This window comes from Cornus florida, unplaced genomic scaffold (genome assembly GCF_030987335.1).
Source record: "Cornus florida cultivar Cherokee Brave unplaced genomic scaffold, ASM3098733v1 CherokeeBrave_3.0.0_Hap2_Chr01, whole genome shotgun sequence".
Taxonomy (NCBI): domain Eukaryota; kingdom Viridiplantae; phylum Streptophyta; class Magnoliopsida; order Cornales; family Cornaceae; genus Cornus; species Cornus florida.
In genome coordinates, this window is record NW_026775571.1 from 76,285,085 (window position 1) to 76,299,620 (window position 14,536).

General features: G+C 38.3%; 1 pseudogene; it reads right to left on the reverse strand.

Moving 5' to 3' along the window:
* Positions 1 to 7,695: 7,695 nt before the first annotated feature.
* Positions 7,696 to 13,959, reverse strand: LOC132275126 (wall-associated receptor kinase-like 3; annotated as a pseudogene).
* Positions 13,960 to 14,536: the final 577 nt, after the last annotated feature.

Here is a 14,536-nt window from a genome sequence, read left to right on the forward strand (position 1 = left end):
TCACATGCATAGCCTCTCATCTTCAATGCATTGTTGAAATGTTTTTAAACTCATCCATGCATTGTGGGAAGTGCAAAGTTTGAAATTTTTTCCAATTTGATCAATGCAGTAGCAAGATGTTGCAAAGTCTGACAAATTATCCATCCATGCATTGAATTGGAATAATGTGCCAAGTTTCAAATTTTCCATGCATGGCTTGAATTTAGGACTGACATGCAAATTTTCAAAAATTCTCTATGCTTGAAATATTCATTTTTGAGAATTCCATCCATTTTGCATCATGTTGCAATGCTTTAAGCTTTAAATTTTCTTTTTGAAAAATTTCGTCCATTTTGCATCATGTTGCAATGTATCACGGCTTGGAAAGTTTTCCATTGGCATTTATAATAATAAAAAAAAAATAATAATAATAATAATAATAATAAAATAAATAATTAAATAAATAAATAATCATTAATCAACTCTTTCTATATATACATATGTTTTTCATCATCATAATCATAATATGATGCACAGTTTATTCATGCATGCAAAGGACCTTGCATTGTATTAAGTTCAGGTTCAAGATCTTGCATTGCATGAAATGGTCAAGAAATGTTAGAGTTCAGGTTCACATGTTGCATTAAGGCATCATTGCATTGCATTCATGCATTGTTTTAATCCTCATGCAAGCTTTGAGTGCTCCAGTTTTCCTCCCAAGCTTCATTCATCCGAACTCCTCCTCCCCAACACTCAAGCCACTGCATGCAACAGCTTGCTCGATCTTCAAATGCCCTCAGAAAGTTTGCACTCAAATGCACTCATCAGTTGAGCTCCCTGTCCAGGCTTCGAGCACTCGAAGTTGAACTTCGAGTGCTCGAACTTCTCTAAACCAAAGACCCCAACTCTCTGCCTTACTTTCGAGCAATCCCAACCCCATTCCGAGTGCCCCAGCTTCTTAACCCACCTCATTGCCCAAATTTCGAGCACTCGAAGACCAAGCTTCGAGTGCTCGACCTCCATCAACAAACCCCACCCCAACCCATGCAGCCCAACTTCCACAACCCACCAACCTCAAACCTCCAGCATCCAGCTCCATGCCCTGCATGCATGCTCCTCAACCAGCCACCTCTCCACTCTCCACCATCCACCCTCCAACCACAAACCACACCTCCCCACCCCAGCATGCAACCCATGCATGCTCCATCACCTCACACCATCATCCAACCATCCAAACCACCCTCGAACTTCACCACCCAAGGCATCCTTGCATGCATGTAAGCTCCATGCATGCATGCATGCAAACCACTCTTAACTCTCGCCCTCCCAACTCTCGGTTATCCCCAACCTCCATCCCTCCATGCACCCACATCCAACCACCCAACTCCCTAACCCAAGCACCCTAATCACACACCATGCCTGCATGCGACCATGCAGGTGTCACCACAAACCAACTACCAACCTCGCCACCTCACCTCTCAGCCACCATGGAGGTGCATGCGTGCATGCATGCAAGCCCCATGCATGCATGCACCACCTTTCTTCCTCCGGCATCCAACCCTCATACCCACTTCCACCCTCCCTTGCTCGAACCCCCTCTCAACCCCAACCCACACCAACTACAAAACCAACACACCACCTCACCCCATCAAGCTCACCACCCTAACCCACCACACTAACCTACACCCAACCCTCTCTGCCAAATTTTTGAGCACTCGAACCCAAGCTTCGAGTGCTCGCAACTGCTTGAGTCCTCTCACCCCTCGGCTCCCAACTCTCTGCCCATATTTCGAGCACTCGAAGTCCAACTTCGAGTGCTCGAACCAAGCTTACCCCCTCTCTTTTAAAAACCCCAACGCCCCACCAATCTCACTCAACCTCAACTCCTCTCCTCGACTGCCAACTCCCTCTCCTCCACTAACTCCACAACCAAACCACCCTCAAACCTCACCACCCCATGCAAACCCAACTTCACCTCCTCCACCTTTTTCCCCACTCTCCTCTAACCCAAGCACCATCACCCACCTCCCACCCATCCCCACCATTTATCCCACGCACACAGGGCCTTTGGTTCTCCATTGTGGGGTAAGTTTCTTCCTTCTTTTTCTCTTTCACATTTTTGGTATCAATGGAGGATGGGCTTGCATGCAATGGAGATTTGTGATTGTTTGGGAGTCGTTATTACAATTGCATGGCCAAAAATTTTTGGGTTTCATCCTTCACCCCACTCATTTTCACCTTTTCCTTTTTGTGGTGCACGCCAGGTGTTCGCTGAAATTCCTCAACCAAGTCCACCTCTCTAAATGTCTCGTGTCGGTCCTTCTCGCCCTCCTAGACCCTCTTCGGGTGCCCGTGCTGTCACTCGTGAGCAACCACGTGATCCTTGGGATCGCAAATAACTCAACTACGAACTCTCATTTCCGCTCACGGATGCCTTTGACATTCTACCCACAACTTCGTGGGCTGTAGCCGAATTGACTAACCGGCGTCTGCAACACATCTGCGCACCCCTTGCCAGGGTTGCCTACCCCCGTGTAGTGCGCCTCTTCTACCAGAATCTCCAATGCCCTGAAGAGCCACCCATTTCTCTCACTACATCCATTGATGGCACCACCTATGCTTTCACTATGACTGACATCATTCAGGTTTCTGGTTGCCCCATTGAGTGCCCCGATGACATTGTCAATCGTGAAAATCTCCCTTTATATGAGGAGCCGGATACATTAACTGTGGAGCAGATTGCGGCTGCCATTTGCACTATTGACGATCATACTAGGCTCCGGTCTTTTATCCGCAAAACCAATCTTCCGGAACGCCTATGGTTCATTGACATTGTCTTCAAGCACAATGTCTGCCCTTTGGTGCATAGCACCGAGCGTTGGGGCCTCCTTCTGCAAGCCTTATATGCCATGGACCAAGGCCAATGGTTCTCCATCCCCGAGCTCATTTGGACCACATTTATGAGGTTTTGGCATGATGCTCATAATACACGGGTTCCGCGAGTTGAAAATCGAAAATTGCCTTTGCCATTTTTCATCACTCGGCTCCTTCAGCACAAGGGTTTCGTTGTTCCTCCCTATGAACCAAAAGGCGAAAAGATTAAAATTTTTACCCAGCGCCGGTGGATCAATGTTCTTAGCCATTCTAGTACCCCTCAGCCTCCTGCTCCCCTGTTCATCCACGCTCCTCCTCCTCCTCCTTCTGAGGATGCTTCCACTGCAGCAGCCGCTGCAAGGGTAGAGCCTCCGGTCGACTCTCACTAGGACCAGGCTTTCATCCGGGCTAGCATTGCCGGTATTCATGAGCGACTGGATCGTTTTGAGAATTCTTTGTCCGCGTGCACTCAGACTCTGTGTGAGACTTCTTCACGTGCCGAAGAAGATCGTCGTCTTGCTGCTGAAGACCGTCGTGTCACAGCTGAGGAACATCGTTTGGCTTCCACTGAACGGCGTAAGACTCAATCTCTCCTCCATTCCATCCTCGCCCGTTTACCCTCTGGACCATAGCTTGTTGCGAGTGTGGACCTTATCTTTTTGTTTCATATGTAACTATTTCTCTTGTATCTTTTGTTTTCCTTTTGAACTGTAAGAATTTGCTATCTATAGGTTGCTCTAGTCGACATGATCCCTGTACAGCTCTTTTTGTAATCATGTAAACTCTTTTTGCAATGCAAATTCTTTCTGTTCTGTTAAACTTTCGGTACATTCTTTTTCTGTATTTATGCTTGTGCTATTAATTCTATTTGTGGTTGTTTCTTTTTGTTCTTCGTGATGCTCTCCAGGTTGCGCAGTCCAATTCAAGTTTGGGGGTTTTTGTATCAAAATGCCGTTTCCTCCCCCTGGGTATTGTTGTTCCTTTTTATACTCTTTGTCATTTTTGTCTCTAACTTACATTCATGTCCCACATTGAGGACACTGTGTAGTTTAAGTTTGGGGGTGCATCAAAGCATTCTTGGCATATTTTTGGTTTTAGAATTTTTGCTAAGCGATGATAGTATAACTTGACACTTGTCGGAGATGAAACATATATTTAATACCGTGTGTATAGAAGCAATTGAAATTTTTGAAAATAAAGAAAAATTTGAGTTGAAACGATCATGTAGATTCAAATTAGTCTGTATAAATGTTTCAATTAGATTCTTGCTGGATTTACACTCTTATAAGCTTCACAATGCACAGATGCACATTGGAAACTTAACTGTGAGGCATGCAACTTGATCAACCTTGACCTTGGCCTAGTTAATCTGATTTGATGAACCTAATAGATGAATATCTTTGGCATGATTTAAGTTGTCTAAAAAAAAAAAAAAAAAAAAAAAAAAAAAAAAACTGAGAAAGAAAGAAAAATGACCAGTTGACGTTCGTAGCCTTTCCAACTCGAGCTATTAAGCCCTAGGAGTGTCTCTACACTTAGCACCCTAAAGCCGTCTGGTTTGGGAGTTGTTGGCCTAACGCTTGCTACAAGGGTTGGTTAGAAAGCTTAAAGGACTTAAACATTGCACGGTCATTCAAAAAATTGTAATAAACATGGTTCGCTAGAGTTCGTAGCCTTTCCAACTTGAGCTATTAAGCCCTTTGGAGTGTCTCTACACTTAACACCCTAAAGCCGTCTGGTTTGGGAGTTGTTGGCCTAACGCTTGCTACATAGGTTGGTTAGAAAGCTTAAGGGACTTTAGCATTGCACAACCATTCTATGTTTCGCTTATGAGTTGCAATAAATTGTTACCAAGCAACAAAGGTTGTCTTGTAAATAAAATCATGCCTTAGGGACCTCATTTAAAGGGGAATTCAATGATTTGAAAACTTGTGCTTTGGAATTGGAAAAGAAAGTAAAAGCCGCATGTTGAGAATCCAATTCACTTTCACTGGAGTTTGAGTTATTTCCATTTAAGAGATGACAATTGAATTATTTATATGGACTATGATGTTGATGCATGCATGTTGAAATGGTTTTTCCCATTTTTTGTATCAATGCTTCATATATGCAAGGTAGTTTTCCCAATGACCCCATCTCCAGTTTTTGTCTGTTTCAAGTTGTATTTGAGCTATGTATCTATCTCATTTTACCATGGATGATATTTTTGTAGTAGCATGCCCATGGTTGTCTTTTCATAATGTTTTTCATTGTAGTTTTGCTAAGGGACTAGCAAAATGTAAGTTTGGGGGTGTGATAAGCGCCGAATATTGTATATTCAAGCGCCCTAAAGTACATTAACAAAGTCCATTAATTGATTATTTTATGTAGATTAACTCCATTTGCATGTTTTTATGCATTTTCAGGTTAAAGTGCAAAAAGGAAGCAAAAAATGATGCCTTGTGGAATTTTGAACAACAAGGATGCCATTTCTGAATTTCTGGCAGCAGTGATCCTGACTTTTGTTGCCATTTTCGACCTAGTAAACTCAAGAACTGGACTTCCCTCATAACATGAAAGATTTATAGCTCTGAATCAGCTTTCCAAATCTTCAAATGGTTTGTCATTCGGAGCTCGGAGCAGAGAGTTATGGCCTTGTTACCAGAGGTACGCAGAACTGCCTGGCAGCAATGCAATTCTGCCTTGATCTTCATTTTCGACCAACCAGACTTGAGAATTGGGTCTTCATCAAAACATGAAGTTTTTAAAGCACTGAATCAGCTCTCCAAATCTTCAAACAGATCATCATTTGGAGTTCAGGACACAAAGTTATAGCAGTTTTCCCAAAATAGGTCAGCGCTGAGCAAGAGGAGCATGTTGCACATTGCACTAAGTTAGAGTGCTCGAGATCACTTTTCGAGTGCTCGAAAATGAGGCAGATTGCACTCGGAAATGGCTCAATTTCAGCCACTTGCACATTGGTTTCCTTAATGCCATCTTCCTTCTTTATGAAGTGGTTGGAGGTGTTCCTTGGAGGAGAGAGAGAGGGTGTTGTTGGAGAATAAAAAGCTACCAAAGGCCACACATTTGCAATCTTTGATTTTAGCAAGATAGAGGAGAGAGAAGAGAGCAAGGAGGAGGGTGTTCTTGAGTGCTACAGTAGGAGCTCGAAAATGGAGATGGAGTCTTCTTCTTCTTCTTCCATTTTTGTATCCATGGATAGCTAAACCTCCATCTAGGGAGGTGATGAAACTCCTCCTTGTAAGCATATCTAGTTTTTGATTTATTTTGGGGAATGAAATGTGTATTTGACTAGTTCCATAATCTAGATCATGTTACATAATGTAATGGATGTTTTAATGTTCTAAAGATCATGTTGCATTAAATACTCTTGTCTTAGATGATTTAATCTCATGGTTGTATGGCTTGTAGTTTCATAGTGACAATGGAGCTAAGACTATGGAATGGTTTTAATGGCATGATTTTGAGTAGCTTGTTAATTCATTGCTTAAGAATTTCTTTTGATGGATTAACCTTGTGACTTGTTATCATGTGCTCTCATCAATTGATTACTTGTTTGACAATCTCTAGCTTAGTGAGCATGTTGAGGATTGCACCATAGTTTAGGTAATTTAAGCATGTGGAGCTTTGATAGGTTGTTCTTACATTTTAATTAATTGAATTTCTTGAAGATGATATAGTAGTCATGAATTGCTATTCATCATGGTCATTTCTACATTAATTCCCCAAATCAATCATATAATTAGCTTGTGTAGAGGTTTGGAGTGGATTCACTTCCCTAGACTTCCTTCTCTAAATCTTCTCTTTTAATCTCCTTCAATTTATTGGTGTATGCATTCTGAATTTGTAGTTAAGTGACAACAAACACAACCTCTATGAACACCCCTTCATCATCCTAAGGATGACTCTAAACACTTAGGTTGCCTTAGACTAGCACAGTCCCAGTGATTCGACTTACCCGACCAATAGCCCTATTTTACAATGATTCGTGTTATTGTGAAGGTTGATGTTTAGTTGATCAACCGATCAGCATGCAGTTGTGCCATTCCCTCAGAGACTACAAGAAACATCAAAGCCAACAAAGCAAGGAAGCAAACTTCAAGACATAATGGAGATGTTCAAACAAGTGAAAATTAATCTCCCATTGCTTAATGCAATTCAGCAAATTCCAGCTTACGCCAAATTTCTGAAAGATATGTGTACTCAAAAGAGGCGTTCAAAAAGTCATTCCCCTAGTTCTATCTCTCTATTTTCTACATCATATTTAATCATTGTTCTTTAGTTTATTTTATTTTTTGAATTAGTTAATTTAGAATTAATTATCACAATTCGTTTATCCTGCTTTCAAGTTAATTTGGAATTTAAGAAATCTATTGACAAACTTATTTTACACAAGTCCCTTGGGTACGACACTCTTACAAATAAACCCTATCTGCAAAGATTTGTACACTTGCGAGTGGTACATATAAATCTCATAACAATCTATATAGGAGATCATGAATAAGAAAATGTATCAATTCTTATTCACACTGGGAATAACACAACATGAGCACTAAAAAACAACAAAAGAGATGCACTATACTGAACCAATACGAAAGATATTGGATAAAATTTAAGCTTTGATACAAAACGATACCCATAAACACTTTAAAAAATATGTACAGAGTATTTCTCATCATGATTAGCTTACACAAAATGGAAAATAATATAAATGACAATAAAATATTATTACTGATCATGATTTCTTAAACACCAGAAGTAGGATAAACTTTAAGTGATTATATACTATTATTCAAACAAGAACATTTAATATATGGAAAAAGAAAACCGTAACCATCATATTTACTTAGACAATAGATATTGGACATCGGATGATGAAGATACACCTGTCGAAGTTGAAGCAACATCCCAAAGCCTAGTGAGTTCAGCTACCGAAAACTCAACCTCTTCATAGTTTTGTTGGATAGTACATGCTCCATGTGACATTCTAATCTTTTCCAACTCCATTGCAACTTCTTTCATTGTAGGCCTTTTTCTCCCATCCAAGTTCAAGCATCTTTTTGCAAGATTAGCAACTAGTATAATCTCTTCTTTCCTATCATCTTTCTCAACTCGAGCATCAACAATATCAAATAGATGATCTTCCTCCATTGTTAATATGAAATATGTTGCTAAGCTTCAACATTCTTCAGATATGGTTGATAAGATCGGTTTTTGTCTCGTTAAGAGCTCAACAAAAACTACTCCAAAGTTATAAACATCACTTTTCTCTGTAAACTGACTTAATTGGAAATATTAAGGATCCAAGTATCCAAAGGTGCCCAGTACTTTTGTGGTCAAATGAGTTTGATCAATTGTAATTGATCTTGAAGTTCCAAAATCGGATACTTTTGCTCTGTATTTATCATCCAACAATATGTTTGTGGACTTGATGTCTCGAGGATAAATGGGTATGGAAGCTGCTAAGTGTAGATAGGAAAGAGCTCCTGCAACTTCAACGGCAATCTGAACACGCATGTCCCAAGAAAGAGGGAACTCTTCATTTTGGTCATAGATATACTGAAAAAAGGGTTCCATTTGGGATAAATTCATAAACAAGCAGAGGCATATCTGTCTCCAAACAACATCCATGTAGCTTGACTACATTTCTATAGTTAATTTGTGATAAAATGACCACCTCATTGATAAATTGCTCAAGTTTGCCTTCATTGACTATTTTGGACTTCTTAACCGCTACAATTTTACCATCTGTCAACATGTCTTTGTAGACAGTACCTTGGCCTCCTTGACCCAGTATTCGATTCTCATTAAAGTGGTCAGTTGCTTTTTCCAACTCTTTTGAAGTGAAGAGTTTGGTTTTCTCAACATTACTTTTACCTGAAGACAATTGTTGTTGCAGTAACAAACCCCCAATTTGGTTAAAGAGTTTTTGCTTTAGCTTAATTTCCCTTCTTCTTTTCACTAGTTTAATCATCCACCATATACCAATAAGTAAAAATAGTATTCCGAGACTCGTGCTAGTACCTACAAAACTCAATAAGAAAGAATCACCTTTTCAGTCTAAAAATTTTATGCTTGAGTGCAAAAAATACTTGTATGTTTTTATAATTTCCTAGGCTAGTTCATATCTCATAAGAAAGATAAGTCCAGTATTCTAATGTTGAGAACGGTAGCCAGTTGTTAGGTTAGAGTATTGCAGTGGGACTATATCCTTGCTACATAGTTTTAGTCTGAGTGCAGAACTACCCGACTAAAAACTATCGATAGTAAATACTTGACCTGACCTTGAGTTGAAGCTATTAGTCCACAAATTTGATCTTAGACTATATAGTTACTTTTTGGAGTAACATTAATTGCTACCATGTTTCCTATAGTAGTTGTACTGTTAGAAGAGATTCAAGGTTTGCAAACCTGAATCTATTTATCTTAAAAAATAATGTTGACAAATTAAAAAATTTAGCGTTTTTTTTTTTTTTTTTTTTTTTTTCTCTTATGCGTCGTTTTCTTCCTCTTCAGTTTGGCTCAAATTTTAGGTTTTTATTTTTTTATTTTTACTTATTTTTAATTATATATTACTCAAACTGAATCCATCAATTGTCCTGATTCTGGTCAAGCAATAATTAGTACCTCTAATTTTGTGCTTTTTATCTCAGTGCATGTGCTTACGTGATCGAGGTGTGGGGAGTACGTACCTATAATAATGATCCCATTTCTTCTGTTGCCTAACTTGCCTTGAATGTCCTGGAGTTTATAGCAATAGGATCCATTAAATCCATAAGGTAAGAGCATCTCCAATCCAATGCTATATTGGCTGCTATTTCTACAATATAATAGGAGATGGTAAAAATGAGTTCTCCAATGCAATGCTATATGGGCTGCCAAATTTTAACTTTGCCAAGATTTATGCCAATTATAGCACAAGAAATAACTACTGCTATTTCAAAAAAAGAGAACGGTAGAGGGAGAGAGAGAAAGAGGGGGCGATGGAAACTAAAAGATATGGGTTTTGATTTTTTGAACAATCTGAAATGATATGCCGATATAGATTCATATATATATATATACACACACACACATATAAAAGGTCATAAAAAATTTCACCAAATAGGATTTAGTTTGCAAAAAAAGAATTACAGACCTTGATTAGTTGATTTAGAAAAAAAAAAAAAAAAAAAAAAAAAGAACCCATACGTACAAGTTAGTGTGATCTCCTTCCAACAACACTTCCAAGCACGCAACACCGATCTGATCATAGTCACTATCCCCAGATCAGGCACCACTTGGTCCAAGGCCCTTGTCTTCACCATCGATCATGAACCGGACTCTTTATGGTCCAAATGACAACCCATTGCTCACTGTCAATCCTCATGATCTCTTACCCTTCATGGAGTACTTGAATCTCTACTTTGACAAAACCAACCTCCCGAACCTTGAGGATCGAAGTGACCCGAGAGTTTTCTAAAAAATATATAGAAAAGCAGATGAGAGGGGGCAATGGAAACTGAAAGATATGGGTTTTGAACTTCTGATTCTTATTGATTTTGTAGTTTGTAGTTGCACAGAGAGAGACATAAGGGGCAATTTCAGAGTTGAGAACGAGAATAGAGAATGAGATGATTGGGGAGGCTGAAATGATTTGCCCTAAAAATATATATGGCGATTGGGGAGGCTAAAATGATTTACCCTAAAATTATATATATATTTTAAAAATAATATAATCAAATATATATAATATACATATATATATAAATATCCGAAAAAGAAAAAAAAAATTATATAATAATATAATCAAATATATAAATTTATATATATATATATATTTATTTATTTTTGGGTCCTTTTTTTATGAGATATTTTAGATTTTTTGTTTCTTTTTAATTAAGTTTAATTTTAGTTTCCTTCTAGTGTCTACAACTTGAGTTGGAATGTACTTAATATTAATATTACTGATGCGAATATGAATGGTGGGAATGGTAGTTGAAAAAGAATGGTGGTTGTGTCAAAAAATAGTATTTTGCATGAAATGCACCATTGGAGCAGAATTGCTACAATGTAGCATTTTGACACTGTAGCACATGTCAAAATATAGATTTGGCAGCTGAAAATAGATTTTAGCATTGGAGATGCTCTAAGTACCCAGGTGGACAATAGCACTTGTAACTCCCAGCCGTATTTGAACAGTTCATCTGACAGTGATAGGTACCTCTCGCACATTCATTAATATCTGACATGCACAGGACTATATACAGAGTAGCTGAGGCATATGTTATGCATATGTTGTGTCATATGCAGAAGAGACCAAGGTTGGCTCGACCTTAAGGCGACTTAGGCTATCACCTAAGGCCTCAGCCAATAGGAAAGTCCCTAAAAGTATTATTTTCTTATTGTAGTAGACTTCTTAAAATTTTTATTTCCTTTATCAGTTACGCACTAAAATTATTATTTTTATTTCCAAAAATTTTTATTTCCTTACATTATTAGATAGTCGAGCCAATAAGAAGACCCTAAAATTATTATTTTCTTGCTTTATTAGACTTCTTAAAAAATTTATTTCCCCTATAAGGCCCTAAAATTACTACTTCCTTACTGTATATTATTACTATTTACAATATATATCGGGTTAACAATTATTATAGACTTCTTTATTTTATTTTATTATTATACTCCTCATAGCTAAAGAATTTGATTAATTCTAAAATTTTCATTTCAGTTTCTATCAAAATTCACAATTCTATCCTAATCTAAATTTTTTCCCTCCTCCCCTTCTTCCACGTTTCTATTGAATATATATATAACTAATAGTAAAGCTAAAACAATTAACTAATAATTGTGAAAATTAATTTTAAATAATTTAAAAATAATACAATAGTGAAAAAAAAATATTATTCATTTAGATTTGTGTTGCCCTACTCTCAAACAATTTTATTAAAATAATATTATTAATATATTAAGAGATCACTTTTATAATTTTTGCCTAAGGCCTCAAATTATATTGAGCCACCCCTGAGAGTGATAATATATTATTACTTGTGTAGATGGTGTTGAAAGTTAATACAGACAAGTGGCTAGGTATTTGTTGTTCTTGGTAATCAAGTGATGAAGATATGTTCCAGTATTGTATAACTAAGCTAATAACTGGCAGTGCAAATTTATTAATTAATTGCAGAACTTTACCTTGGCATCCATGAGGCAGATATGGATTTCCTTCATAGCCGCGGTCACATTGGCATTGATAGCTTGAGCTTTGATTGGTATTGGAACTGCAGGAAGCATTAGTACCGCATAATGAGCTATTAGACACTTGTGAGCTGTAAGACACTTCGGCAGGGCGGCATTTGTTAAAGGGATTGCCGCCGTCACATTGGTGAATTGGTTCGAATGATTTGCGCATCCCATATGTACGCCAACTCAGCACAGTAGGGACCACCTCCCTTTTCAACACGACATAGGGGTCGGTCAGCTTATTGAACCAATCTTGGTCCACCATAAAGGCACATTTGCACTTTCTATCATTGTTTGAATCTATGCTTCCAAATGATGCATTGATATACGTGAGTGATGGTGGGATTGTGGTTTGGCAGCAGTTGATGCCATAGTAGCTTTTATCTCATGAAGTAAAATTGCAGTTGGACACGCACCCAATGGCCATTCCTTGGCGCCAGTCGTCGGTTAAGGTGTGGTTGTCACAACCCATGGCCGTGAATCGGTTGTTGGTGTCTGAGAAGTAAAAAGGAGTATCGATCAAGTCCACAACTTGATCATTAACCCTGTTATCACAATTAGAAGTGATAACCGGGTTGTTGACACGAACAGTGCCTTCTGTTAATGAGATTTCAAGCACCTCAAGGTTCATGCTAGTGATGAATGGTTTGGGTGGGGTGAATGATTTGTTGCAGATTATCTCAAATGAGTAATAGGGCTGATCATTAAAAATACAATGAGGGGTTCAATAACCTTGAGTTCATAGCAACTATGTCCACCAACTCCAGGTGAGTACCAAGGTGGACAATAGCACTTGTAACTTCCAGTTGTATTCTCACAAATCTTCTGACAGCGATTGGTCTCTCTCCTCGCACATTCATCAACATCTGACGTACAAAATCAAATAAAATAAGTTATTAACATGTTTGTCTACGAACCTGCACAGGACTACATACAGAGTAATTGAGGCATACACAGAAAAGTGGCAATAGATAACTTTAACTTGTGTTCATACTACATATTGTTAAAACTAGGGTAAATTTGCAGAACCTTACCTTGGCATCCATGAAGCAAATATGGGTTTCCTTCATAGCCATGGTCATAATGGCATAGGTCGTAAGTTGAGCTTTGATTAAAACTGCAAGAAGCATTAGTGCCGCATAATGAACTATTAGAAGCAGTAGAATTGTCGTAATCGAATGTATTGCATCTCCTATATGTACCCCAACTCAGCACAACAGGGACCTTATCCATTTCCCGCACGGCATAAGGGTTGGTGAGGTTAGTGAACCATTCTAGGTCCACCATAAACGCATATTTGCACCCTTTTGTATCATTGTTTGAATCTATGCTTCTGAAAGATGCATTGATTGAGTCAGATGATGGAGGGATTGTGGTTTGGCAGCAGTCGATGCCATAGCAACCGTTAATTGTTGAATTACCACTGCAGATGGACATGCAGCCCCTTATGACCGTATCTTGGTAGGTGATTAAGGCGAGGTTGTCATAACCCATGGCCGTGAATCGGGTGTAGGTGTCTGAGAAGTAAAAAGGAGTATCATTCAAGTTCACAAATTGATTATTAACCCTGTTATAACAATTAGAAGTGATTACCGGGTTGTTGACACGAACAATTTGGGTGGGGTGAAAGATTTCAAGCACCTCAAGGTCAATGCCAGTGATGAATGGTTTGGGTGGGGTGAAAGATTTGTTGCAGATTATCCCAAACGAGTAATAGGGCTCAACATTAACAAAACAATTGGCTCCAATACCAAATGGGTATGGAATGGTAATATTTTCGCATTTGTCTGGACAACCAGGCTTTGCTAGTGATGCTGCTAATGCTTGTGTTAGTGTTAGCCACGCGATTTGCAGCACCAATGGAATAATCATTCTCTCTCTCATCTTTTTCTGTTTTTGGAAGAATGAAAGGAAAGAAAGAAGAGGACGACTACTATTATGTTAGTATTAGTCATTGACTCATTAGTCAATGCCAGAGTCATTAAACAGTTATTCCAAAGTTGCAGCGTACCATAGTTTACCATTATTTTGTAGTTGGGTTGGATTGATCATTGAGTACTGAGCCAGTCGTCCATTTTGCTTCTCAAATGAGAAAAATTACTCAAACCATATTTTGAGTCGCCTTGTCAAATTTGATACTCCCTCCATTTCATATTAAATGTTCCTTGCAATAAATTTAGGTTGATGAATAATATTGACATCGACGTTCTGGTATTCTCTTGATATTTTTTTTTTTGTCTTTGAAAAGATTGTTTTTTAATATTATTTCTTTATTTATTTTATCAGGTAAATTAGAATTCTTAACCTCAAAATATTTTCATATAGGTGCCTTCATGTGAAAACTTTTGCAATAAAATTATAAGTTCAGGACAATGTTGCAAAGGAGGGTGCAATTAAAATGATGTCAAGTCCTCCTGTTTCTACCTTCAATATGCTTGTTTTCTTAACTCTTCCATCTTTT